Below are 11,915 nucleotides of genomic sequence, written 5' to 3'. Positions count from 1 at the left end.
CATATGCCAAAAGTTTTTGTGCTATTGTAATTGCTGCCAGTGTTATACCCTCCTGTGAGGAGAGGCAATAAATCAGGGGTCCAAGAGCTGGAATCAAGTTGTTTGTCTTGCTGGGCAGTAGCTGACTTAGGCTTACCCTCTCTAGGACTCACTATATTTACCATTGTTGTTGAAGAAGAGTTGAAGTTTGCTGTCACTTCTTTCATCAGAAAAGCTGGAAGCTTGGAAGATTTCTTGTCAAATTGTATACATAGTTGACCTGTGCATAGTCTTTTCTTGGACCCCTGATCTAGTATTCTTGTATTCACATCATATTCTGTGAAGTGCAAAACAAAAAAATACATAATTTTTGCATTAAAAAAGTCAAGTGAATAATATGACTGGAATGTGTCATGCTGAGAGTTTTCATTTGTGTTATGGCCGTGTAATGTGAAATGTGGTAACATCTTCATTGTGGTAAGAATATTTCAACTTCTGTTCAGTTAAATAATTTTTTTTTGCCAAAAATAGTTATTGGTTCAGGTTGTGTAACATTTAGAATTGGCTGTGGGTTCCATTCATGCTGTGAGTTTTTATAAATGTTTAATAGAATGTATCTTTACAGCCATTAATTGAAACAGCTGAGATAATTTTGCTCAAAACTTAAGTTCTAAATGCCCTTTTAGTCCTTTACTATGAAATCAGATAACCTTGGACTCAGGTTTTCAAAGTTTTACACACCATGGAGGTGCTGATGCATGAATATTAGCAAGCAAACATCTAATATTTAAAAATTGTCGGTATGTTGTTTAGCAAATCTCTAAATTCTGCTAGTAGAGCTATTTTACAAGTACCTGTCTCAGCCCCACCCAGCAATAAAGGCAGGTGGCCTGAAGTTTGGATTTAGTCTCTAAAGCAGGGGTTTCAATGTAAGCAGTGGGAAAGTGTGCACAAAAACTTTAGGAAATAGTGAACTAATGTTCAGTTTGGGTGAGGTAAATAATACATCTGAGCTAACTTGTTAATGGCTACTGCACTAAAGCTGTATCAGTGGGAATGACCAGAGCTCTTTTTAAAAGAGGATTCCTTAAAATAAGTGCTTGCATTTCAAAAATTTATTTAGACATTTTTCCTCAAAGCAGGAATAGTTACTGACTGGTTTTGTTTTATAAAAGGGAGTACTTAGAAGCTGATAGGTCTACGTTGTCTAAAATTAATCATTTGGGTTTGCTTCTCCAACCATTGCATTTTGCGTGCTTTTTTCACACACTTTCTGAATGTGCCCAAAGCAAAACCTTGGTTATTGTCAAGTGATGTTGCGGGTACACAGATAAGGCAACCTTACAAAACACCTGAAGGATGTAAAATATTGAAGTTAGTGATGGTTCTTAATTCACTTTTCAAAGGGGAGGCAAATATGTTTGGGCTTTGTAGCACAGCCTGATAAATTTTCTGACTTTATGTATAAGAACATTTAATTGAAGAAGACAGGTGAATTCTGTTGCCAGTATGAGTGCACACCATACCGTGTCTGCTCTTCAAAAGACTTAAGAAATGAGAACATGACAGTTTGAATAAGCAGCATTATGATTTCTTCATGGCTCTGTCCCATACCTACTGAGGCATTGTTAACTTCAGTTGCTTAACTCAGCTTGCCATGCAATATTTGCCTTTGCAGATGAAATTATTTTTTTAGTGTCTAATTAATGCATATTTAAGTTAACACCATTTTGTTAAAAATCCATGTAGAAGAAAACTGGATAAACAATTATCCATACCACATCCAAAAAAAAACCAACCTAGCCGACACTTGGCTCCTTCCTTAGCTCACATTTATAAACTGAGATGACTGATGATTAAATAACCTGGTGAAGATAAATCATATTTCAGGGCAACAGAATCCTGGAAATTTAATCTGGTCAGGCTCTGGGGGAGAGGATGGTGAAAGTACTCTTCGACAAATCATGGTATCATCCAATGGAAGATAACCTTGGCTTCAAAGGAAAGCATATTTAACTTTCTCATCAAGACACATTTGACAACCACCAGCAAGCAAAAAAATAAGAGGCAATGAGAGACCATCTGCTAGTATGAGAAGAGTAGTGGCTTATTTGGTATTATAAAATCTATGATAATTTATTTAGTTGCATATGTTCAGAGCATGCATCTAGATACGAAGACCAATGAAATTATTGTTCATGAGATGAACACACAAATGGTTCTTGGTCAAAAAAAGGGGCTATGTACAATTTTAGTCTATAGCATTCCTTTTCCCTTCCCTGTGGAAGGAAGTTGATCGTACACATGTCATTGCATCTTATTCTGCTATGGTGGTGCACCTTTTGTACAGCAAAGTATCTTGAAATCCTTGTGGGGAAGCACCCCTGGTTTTTTGGCTAGCATTTTAGTTGTGTGAAAATTTTTTAGAGTGTCTGGAAAACTATTAAATACAATTGAGCTATTACTTTTTTTTTTTTTGATGCAAGTGTAAGAAACTGCTGCTACCTATCTGTTTATATGTGGTGTGTCTCATTAGGAACTGTAAACTGAAGAAGCTTTTCTTCACCTCAGTCCTGCCAAATCGTAACTTTTGAATCCTGGTATGTGTAATATGTGTGTGTTGCAAATCAGTCTGAAAGTGTTACACCACAGGCATATCCAGTGATTTGTTCTTCAGCAAAGAGTCAGTTATAAAATGTAGTATTATATAGGTGTGTTCCTTATCTGTCTTTATGCAAAGTTTTTGTGCCTGAGGTGGTACTTGTGTGGCAGGTGATATTGGAAAGCTACATCCAAAGGAGGATTTTTGGAAGTAAGCATTTTTGGATTTTTTTCCTTTTTGTTTTCCTTTTCTTATATTTTTTCTTTTTTTTTTTCTTTTAGGGGAGGGGGGTGAATTTTATCTTTGTTTGCTTGGGGGTTTTGTGCTTGGGGTTTTTTTTGTGTGTTTTTTTTTTTTTTTTTGCTTAATTAATGGCACTGATCTTACCTGAATTTTTAAACTTGAATTTTTCCTGCACTTTAATTCTGTCATGGTATTTATTTCCTTAATTTTGTTTTGACATTTGTGCAGTTCAGGTTCATTATTTGTATATAAACACACATGTTCAATAAAGACTTTAGAACAGATTACTTTCAGGCACCTTTGCTAATTATGTGATTCCTTTAGTATGTGTGTTTTCTTAGCAAAATATGTATATACAATATAGAATCTAATGGAAGGCACATATCCTGTGTCGGCATTCAGTTTATAAATTACTGCAACACTTTCACATTTGTTACTAGATGATACAATAAAATCTGTTATATTTATACATACTGCTTAAGAATATACTTTTAGTTTTAAATAATTTTTATATGTACACTTCTACCTTTAATTTTAAAAAGACTTATGTTCAAGTTTTAAGTCAAAGTACTTAAAGTATGTATATTATCCATAGAAGTTGTTTTAAGCTTATGAATACATTCATATCTCATATCGAGATGATACAATTACTAAGCAATGAAAACAAATATCCCATTTTGCTTTGCAGAAAATAATCTCCCATTTTGAACGTTCTTAAACAATTCCCTAAGTAAGGAGCAGAAAGACAGAAAACTAGCCTAATGTAAAAGTTTTCTCAATAGCTACAGTCTGTGGCTCACTGGTTTTCTATGATGGCTTGTTTTTTTGGTATACACAAGAGACTTTTTTCAGCCCTATTTCTCAGACTTTTAAAATTCTCCAAAATTGAAGTGCAGTTTGTCCAATAGCTATTTTCGTTCAGTAATCTGTGAATCTTGATTATACATCAGCTCTTTACATGTAAATCAATGTTGGGGTTTTTTGTGGGTTTGTTGGTTTGGTTTTTTTTATCCCAAACGTGTTGGAAAACTTAACAGCCTGTGGCTTTCTCACTGTGGTTTAACATGCCCAGGTGGGCACTCACTGCAGCCAGAGCCTGGTGCAGGAGGGAAGGAACGTGCTGCCTTCCCTCCCTCTCTGAGTAGAAGGGTAACTTGTTGGTTGAATCTTTTCTCATTCTATCCAGTTTCCTGGATAATTTATGTGAATCTCTTTGGGTGGATGTTGACAGCTTGCTACTACCACAAAAACCTTCAAGTACTTTGTAGACAGAAATTTATGATGTTTGAGGGGAGGAAGTAAGTAAAACCGAAAAAGAAATATGTGTGGTGTAGGCAAATCAGCTAAACCAATTTCAAAACAGCTAAACCAATTTTATTTGTTTTCATTGAAAAGCTAAGTTAAGCTGGGCCAGTTTCTTCTTATGCATGTTATAATGATGTGCTATATATCTGCTTTATTACTGTTTCAAACCAGAGGAGTGTACTGTGTTTTCTGGATTCTTTTACACCTTATAAAGTTTAGACTTGAATATGTGAGTGTTCATTTTTAAAAGGAAAAAAAAAGAGAGAAACATTGAACAATCAAATGAAGGTGTCAATCTGTATTCCTTTTAGTTTTCCATGTGCTCCTAGAAATGTTTAAAGCTAACCTACAGCTGTAGGTTACTTTGACACTTGTATTTCTTTTGGTTAGTACCTAAGTTACATATTACCAGGCAAATAACTAGAAGTTAAACTGTTTCAGTTGAAAACATGTAAGGAGTTGTATGTGGATTACCACTACCATTCAGTAATAGGTGATGCAAAGGGAGAGGGGTGGGAACATGTTTTAAATATTCCCTTTTAAAACAGAATTGTAAATAAGCAGTACTGTGTTATTTTAGACCTGAGCTCAGCTATCCGTAGTGGTTAGAACTAGGAAAACATGCTGCTTTCTAGTTATGCTGCTGTTTCAGTGTACCAGCACCATGGGGGAAAAATAAAAATACATCTGTAAGTTTTTCTGACATTGCCCACTCATGGGTGAGCATGCTTGATGTGTAGCAGTTCTTGTTTATGTATATGTTAGTGTGTACATGTGTGTTTTCTTTTTTCTTTATGTTCATTGCAACTTATTCTTCAGTTAAGTCTTGCTGAGCCCCACTAGCTCTTCTGAGGATGATTACTGGAATATGCATTTTTAGGTAGGGTTGCAAATCCATCTGTCTACAAATATAGTTTCATATGAACTGCAAACTGTACTGTTACACACACAACTATGTTAGATTGCATAGAGTTATTTTACTTACATGTACTTGGACTGAACTATGTCATCATAACAAAGGTAAAAAATTAAGTATGGAATATTTTTGTAAATAAAAATACCTGTGCAGCTGGTATTTTAAATTTAAAATGTATTATACATTAATGTTTCAGAAAAAAAATGTTCATATATGTGTATATGAATGTGTCATTATGCTGAAGGGCTCTTGATTGGGCAAAATAAACTATTCGAATCTCTCCTGAAATGAGTGGAGCTTCCTCCTTTTTTTTCCCTTGCCAGTTCTTTACCTGCTGGCTGGAGCAGCAGGAGGATGTGACATGTGCTTTGTAACACTTTTGAGATGTGCTTTACAGCGAGCGGAGTGGTATGTGCTTGAAGCAGTAGCAGCCAGGCTGACAGTGAGTAGCCCTGAAGGAGCACAAGAGGTGAAATGGTTCATCTGTGGTGATGTTTCCAAACACATCTGAAAGCATTCTGAAACGTGTGTCCCGATGGTGACAGGGTGAAGTCCTGTTATCCTTTTAAGCCATCAGAAAAGTTAGTCATTCACTGTACAGATTCAGTATAGCAAAGTGTTTTCTGTAGCTGTACTTTGACAGTGTTAATTTCAGAATCCAGGGTGAAGAGATGAAGCTGATCTTTTTTACCTTTACCATATTTGCAGCACAGCAGATGTATTATTTTCTTCGAATGAGGCTCAGCTTTGCCACAGATCAATTTCTAGCTTGCAGTCTATTACATTTTCTGTCTTCTGCTGCTGGGGTGAGAGGGGAGCACAAACAACTCACCTTTGTGAACATGCAGAATGATGCAGACAAACTGAATCTGAAGAGAGGCTGGGGCAGTAAAGCTGAGAAGTGAAATTGCTGTACCTCAGTGAAATTACTGGATTCTTGTGATGTCAAATAGCAGAATATTCCAGTGCTCGTTGTTTTTAGCATGTGAGGATGCGGTTTCATCTGTGGGAAAAGTCTGCTAGTTCCAGACCCCTTTTGACTTCCTGCTTTGTCTTTTTTCTTTAATATCTGACAGTTACATGGTATAAACTTCAAGCTCTGCCGCACATGGAGTTATAAGTAGGACAATGCATTGGAATGAAAACTTCTTTTATCTTCAGTTTAATTGGACTGTAGATGTTTGGAGCTGTCACACTGTGTTCAGCCACTTGCTATTTCTGGTAGTGTCCAATAAAAGTAAAAAAGTTAGGTAAAAGTAGCTCCCACCCTCGAGGGGCTACAGGGCTGCACAGAGCATTGACGGACTGACAAGGGGAGGGGATTGCCAGAGCTGAGTTGCAAAGCAAAGCACTTGGATTTAGTGAAAGCCAGGATTTGAGGAGACCTACATTAAAAGTTGGTTCCTTTGTACATCATGTGTTCCAACAGTTTTGGTGCCAATGTGCTGCAAATTAAATGCATTGAAGACCTATAGACACATGATAATATGCCCATTAGTATTTTTCTTTTGCAGATTTTTTTATTTGGAATTTTCATCTAGGCGGGGTCACCGAACCAACTCCTAGTTGCTGTGAGTGCTCAGCAGTATCCCTGATCTTGCCTCCTCCCTCCTCCTGCCTGGTGTAGCCAGGCTGCTCCCTTTGCCACAGGTCAGGCCAAGCAAGGGGCACTGTCTCTTTCCTCTCTCTCAGGAGAAAAGGTTGCAGGTTTGCTGGAGGTGTACCAGTCTGGCCTAAGGAAGTGGGATGTTTGCTCCCACTGCCCTACACTGAGAGAAACCCAAGAGAGCAGAATGTCAGCAAGCACCAATTTCACACCTTCTAATTTTCTGGATGATTTTTCACAATATGTAATTAATGCTCCCTCAGTAAGGGCTTGGGGGCTTGCATATGTAAGTCATTATAGTAGCAGAGTTCTGTTCAGTTGCTGCAGCAGTTTTCCATATTTTTCAGCCGCAGGAGAGAACCTGGGCTGAGGCTTGTGCACAGGCTGCTTGGAAGGCAGGGAGCTATAACCACCCCCACCACCCTAGCTAGCTAGCTGAGACCTGGGGAGCACTCCCTTAGCCTCAAACACTAATTTAGAACTGTTTGACTCTAAAAATTCTCAGAAGGGGTGATAGAGGACTGCAGCAAAGCCACAGTCAAAGATAAAAATGGAAAGGTTGATGTGTTTCGGAGCGGGTAACTGCATTTCTCCATCTTGCTGCAGTCACAGTGTGAGCAGGGCTTCATAGAGAGTTGAGTGTTTGAAGGGGTTTGCAATCAAAATGTCAGACTCTGCTTATGTTTTGATAAATTTACCAACTCCTCTGCCTAATTAAGCAGACATAATGAGAAATGTTATATAACTGTGATTTCTGTCGTGCAAGACGCTCCTGGGAAGAATAATGTGAAATGCAGTCTCTTGTGTAGGAGTGAGCAGAAAACAATTTCAAGTTGGTATCTCCTAATTCTCTTGTGCACCTGCAAGTCTCTTGACAGCACTTGAGTTAAGTACCTTTTATCTGAATGTTAGTGTGTCATCTACCGACTATGGTGCTTTTTCTTCCAGGATCTCAAAGGACACAGCCCAGTGGGCCAGGCCCTCATGAGGCTCCTCTGCCTTCCAGTTGCTGTCTTCACACTGAGTATGCACATGCCTGTTGTTCAAGATGTATGTCAGAACTCAATACTAATCTATATAAGGAAGGACTGGTGGATTTATCTATTTCCTTTATGAAAGGGATAGAAAAACGACTAATCAAGGTCATTGTATCAGGTTTTCCTTTCAATATGCTCAAAGTCAAAGTCAGTTCTAGCTATGAACTTAGGGGGCCCTTACCTCCCATTTTATCTTTAAGAACAGCAGTTTCTGGTTGGGTTTTAGAGTTTCCAGCATCTCGTGAAGGAAATATGTGAAGTGGCTGGGATGATAGAAATCAATTCCTTTATGCTGCTGTTTCAGTTAGACCCCTTTAGAGATTTATTTCTTTAAAAACATTTTAAATGTAATTTGCTGCCAAAACAGGATCCATGGACGCTGCATTGACCTCTAAAGCTTTCCCTCCCTAATAAAAGGCCAGTAGTTGGTTTGGCTCTATGTCTAACATGCAACTGCTTGTTCTTGTTAGGATTCTTCTGGAAGCAGCTGCTTCCTCACCAGTAGTCTGGTTATGCTGCATGAACCAGTTTTGGCAAGTAGTTTGTGGTCTGTAGTCACCACTGCAAACTTTCTCTAGATAAAAAAACCTGAAAAATACCTAAATGTTGCTGGGGCTATGAGGCTCTAACACCAGCATTGCAACTACTTGAAAGTATTTAGCAGATTATACCCTAAGAGACAATAAAAAATCTTTCCCTGTGCCCCTGTATTGCAGGCAGTATAAAATCATGGGAAAAACACGAATCTGAGGCTGTGACCCTGTAGGCTTCACCCTGTTAAAAGAATGTCCACTGTAGGTCAGAGAGGCAAGGGGTGAAAAGGAATAAAGGTTTGACTAAGCTGGTTGGCACAACAACGATTCTCTCGCCAGATTTTTGCAGCTATTGTGGCAAAGAAAAACTTCTAAGAATGCACTTAAAATGAGAAAAAGTGGCTGTTTGGGCACTCATGGGGAGTTGCTCCCTGACATAAACAACATGGAAAAAGTGAAGCTGAACTGTTTGAAAAATCTAACCAGGACTGGTAGTGTTTGGCATAATTCACTGGTCATGAAACCTGATGTGCTGCTAAAGGAGTAATGACAGCTCTGGAGAGAACAGGGTGCTGAGATAGCAATGAACATGGAGACAAGCTGCTTGCCTCTGCTGCCCCCAAGACGGGGAAGCAAAGGGAAGGCAGCACAAGACGAGGTGACAAGCATGACATAACGGGCTTCAAAACTACCATTGTGGCTGTGTTGTGTAGGATGGCATTTGTCAGAACCAGAGGAAATTATCTAAATGAGCACCGGTGTGAAGCTTTGTCATGGAGATACATTCACCTGGCTTTGCTTTAGACCTGGTGCACAAAACAGGGTCCATGAGGCACAGCCAGCATCAGCACCTGGGGAGAGCAGCTGGAAACAATGCCTGAGGAGACTCCTGCTCGACCAGAGGATCCGTGTTGTCCTAAACATCACTTCACATATGGACACCACCAGGTATGGGCCATGTTTCCAAACACAGTCGCACTTGGAGCAGCCCTGTGGCTTGTGGCAGCCCAGGAGTGACTGGCATCAAATTTGTCTGACAGCCATGGCGAGGAGAGCGCTGACCCCAGGGCTCCTGCTGCTGGCAAGGAAACTGAGAGCCAGAGTCTGACATTGCTGCCTCCTCTTCAGCATCCAGACCAGGATCTCTGTCTTCCTCAAAGTGATACCAGTGGGTTTCTTGTCCTTTGCAGTTGATAGGGGGTGACTCAGGTACCTCTTGTGTGGTCCTGCTGACTACTCTGATGCTGACACACTGGGGCTTTGACCCCTGACATTTTCTAAGGTGGCTATGAACTGAATGTAAAAATACAGCCTTTGATTTTATAGTTATTTTTCTTTAAGAAACACAAACCACCACTCCCCTCCATTGCTCTGGGCCAATTAACTGGCAATGTTGCTTAATATAACTAAGGCACAAGATATGCAGCTTCCTTTAGTGCACTGATATGTGGCCACATCTGTCCAGAGGGCACTGCAGAAGCAAACACCCTCTGGTGTGAAGAAATTATTAGTTGTGAGTGCCCTTAAAGTAGTTTTTGGCTTCACAGTTGCTGTTCTGCAGGTCTGCCTTGCCTTGGGACACTTGCTCCCTGCAGACACAGGAGCAGATTTTTTCATTTATTCACAGAGTTTTCATTGAAGTGTCACATTTTGGCTGAAGACTCACGAGATGAGGCTTCATGGGCATGCCAAATTCCTGAGCTTCACTGCCAGGTCCCTGTGAGTGGGATTTGCAGCAAACTCACAGGCTCAGCAGTGAACGTGCCCTGTAATAATAAGCCCTGTGGTTCGTGGGCACCAGATGGCTGTTCATGGGAGGAGTACTAGTAATATTGCAAATTAATAAGTAAAGAGCCATCCCCTTCTCATCATTACCACTCATCCTGCTCTGGAGTGGAATAAGAACCTTTCCTGCTCCATAGTTTTAATTAAAAACTGTGCTGGTATATCACAGGGCATCAAGAATGACTGAAATTGCAGAATCCTCTTCTCCTTCGTGGGAAGATTTACTGTGCAGACAACTGGGAGTTGTATGTCTTCCCGACAGCATTATCCTTTAGTCCTCTGCCCACTGGAGTAATACACTAACTAGTATATGCTGTAGTAAAACTTACCATAAAAATTTCCTGTATAACTAAAATATGGGTCTCTAGAAACTTTCGCTTTGATAGAGTCACTTAAAAGATTCACACACTCAGCTAATTTTTATTTTAACTCTTCCTACCTCTGTGTGAGCTACAGGAAAACCTTTCCCAAAGTCTGTCTTTTTTTTTTTTTTTTCAGCATGGCAGCTCATTTGGGGAGGGTTTTCCTTGCTTGCTGTGCCAGGGAAATAAATGCCACTGGGCCACGGACTGGAGGCATTGCAGGTGCAAACTTCTCCAATATTTTGACTCTTCACCCACCTTTTCCCATCAGGTGGGTGAAGAGGATGGTACACCATGAGGAGGAGAGATGAGAGGCTGCAGGATGGGATTAGTAGGGTTTGGGTTCTGCAGGGCTGGTGCCCTTGCTCCATGTCCCCTCCCAGGTGAGGTGACCCGTGGGGCAGGGTGGGACTGGGGTGCGCAGGAAGGGGTAGTTGGAGGGATCTGGGCTCGGTGGCAGCATTTCAAGTGCAGGAGAGGGGTGGGCAGTCACCTCTGCTGGATCCCAGGTAGGGTACAGCTGTATTTTGGACAGATGAGAGATCAGGAGAGGAAAAGAGGACTGTGGATTGCCAACACAGTGGTGGGCAGCTGGTGAGTTCAAAGGTCCAAGGCTAAGGACTTCAGGAAGAGAAAGGTCTTTGTGGGGAGAGTCACTGCTCCAACTGCAGAGCAGAGACAGGCATTGCCTGCCAAGACCCCGTGTCCTGATTAGCAAACATGGGGCATCCCTGGAGACCTGTGAGAACTGGTTTGGCTTCTGTGACTCTTCCAAGTTATGCTATTTGTTTTCAATTTAAACTTGTCCTCTAACCTGCAGAGTCCAATTGACAGACTAGCTGTGCACCCAGACTTACCTCTTAAGCTTTGAGAAAAATCCCCCAAGGATTGGAACAGTAGCACCAGCATGTGGGTCACCCAAAATCTGACTGAACCCAACACCCGGGGATGCTGCACCCTGTATAATCCTAGTCACCTCTAACTTGTGTTTGCTAGGAAAATCGTGTTTCTCAGAGGATGTTTTATACACACCTATGATTTTCACCTGCCTGGTGGGACAGAGAGGCAGAGCAAGAGGAAAAATTGCCTCAAAATAGATAACGAAGGCAACAGTGTGGACTTTTTACAGGTTTGACTGTAATGAAGTGAACCATGGGTCGTTTAGCAATTATTATGGTTGATCAATAATAAGCACTTCATGAATTAAGGTACTGAGCTCCTATACAAGACAAAGCTGTACCAGATAGTGACCTCTGCCATGTTGCAACAACACTGATATGACCGTCCCAGTCTTTTCTAGCACTGAACAAATCAGTTTTTGTCAAAAGCACAATGGTGCACTAGGCTCCTGGTCTGGGTTCAGATACATCAGCCCTGTGGTTTCTCAGGAGTTTTTTGAAATAAAAACAAAATGCCTTTACTTAGCGTAGGCTGCTATTATGAAATGTCATTGTGTGTAGATTACAGATTTTGCCAGAGTCTAACAGTCAATCTTTTCCATATGAGTGCATGCTTTTGGCTGGGAAAACTATTATCTGACTATAATG

The sequence above is a fragment of the Acanthisitta chloris genome, unplaced genomic scaffold, assembly GCF_000695815.1.
Source record: "Acanthisitta chloris isolate BGI_N310 unplaced genomic scaffold, ASM69581v1 scaffold45956, whole genome shotgun sequence".
NCBI lineage: Eukaryota > Metazoa > Chordata > Aves > Passeriformes > Acanthisittidae > Acanthisitta > Acanthisitta chloris.
The sequence above is the reverse complement of the archived record's forward strand: the minus strand, read 5'-3'. Positions refer to the sequence as shown.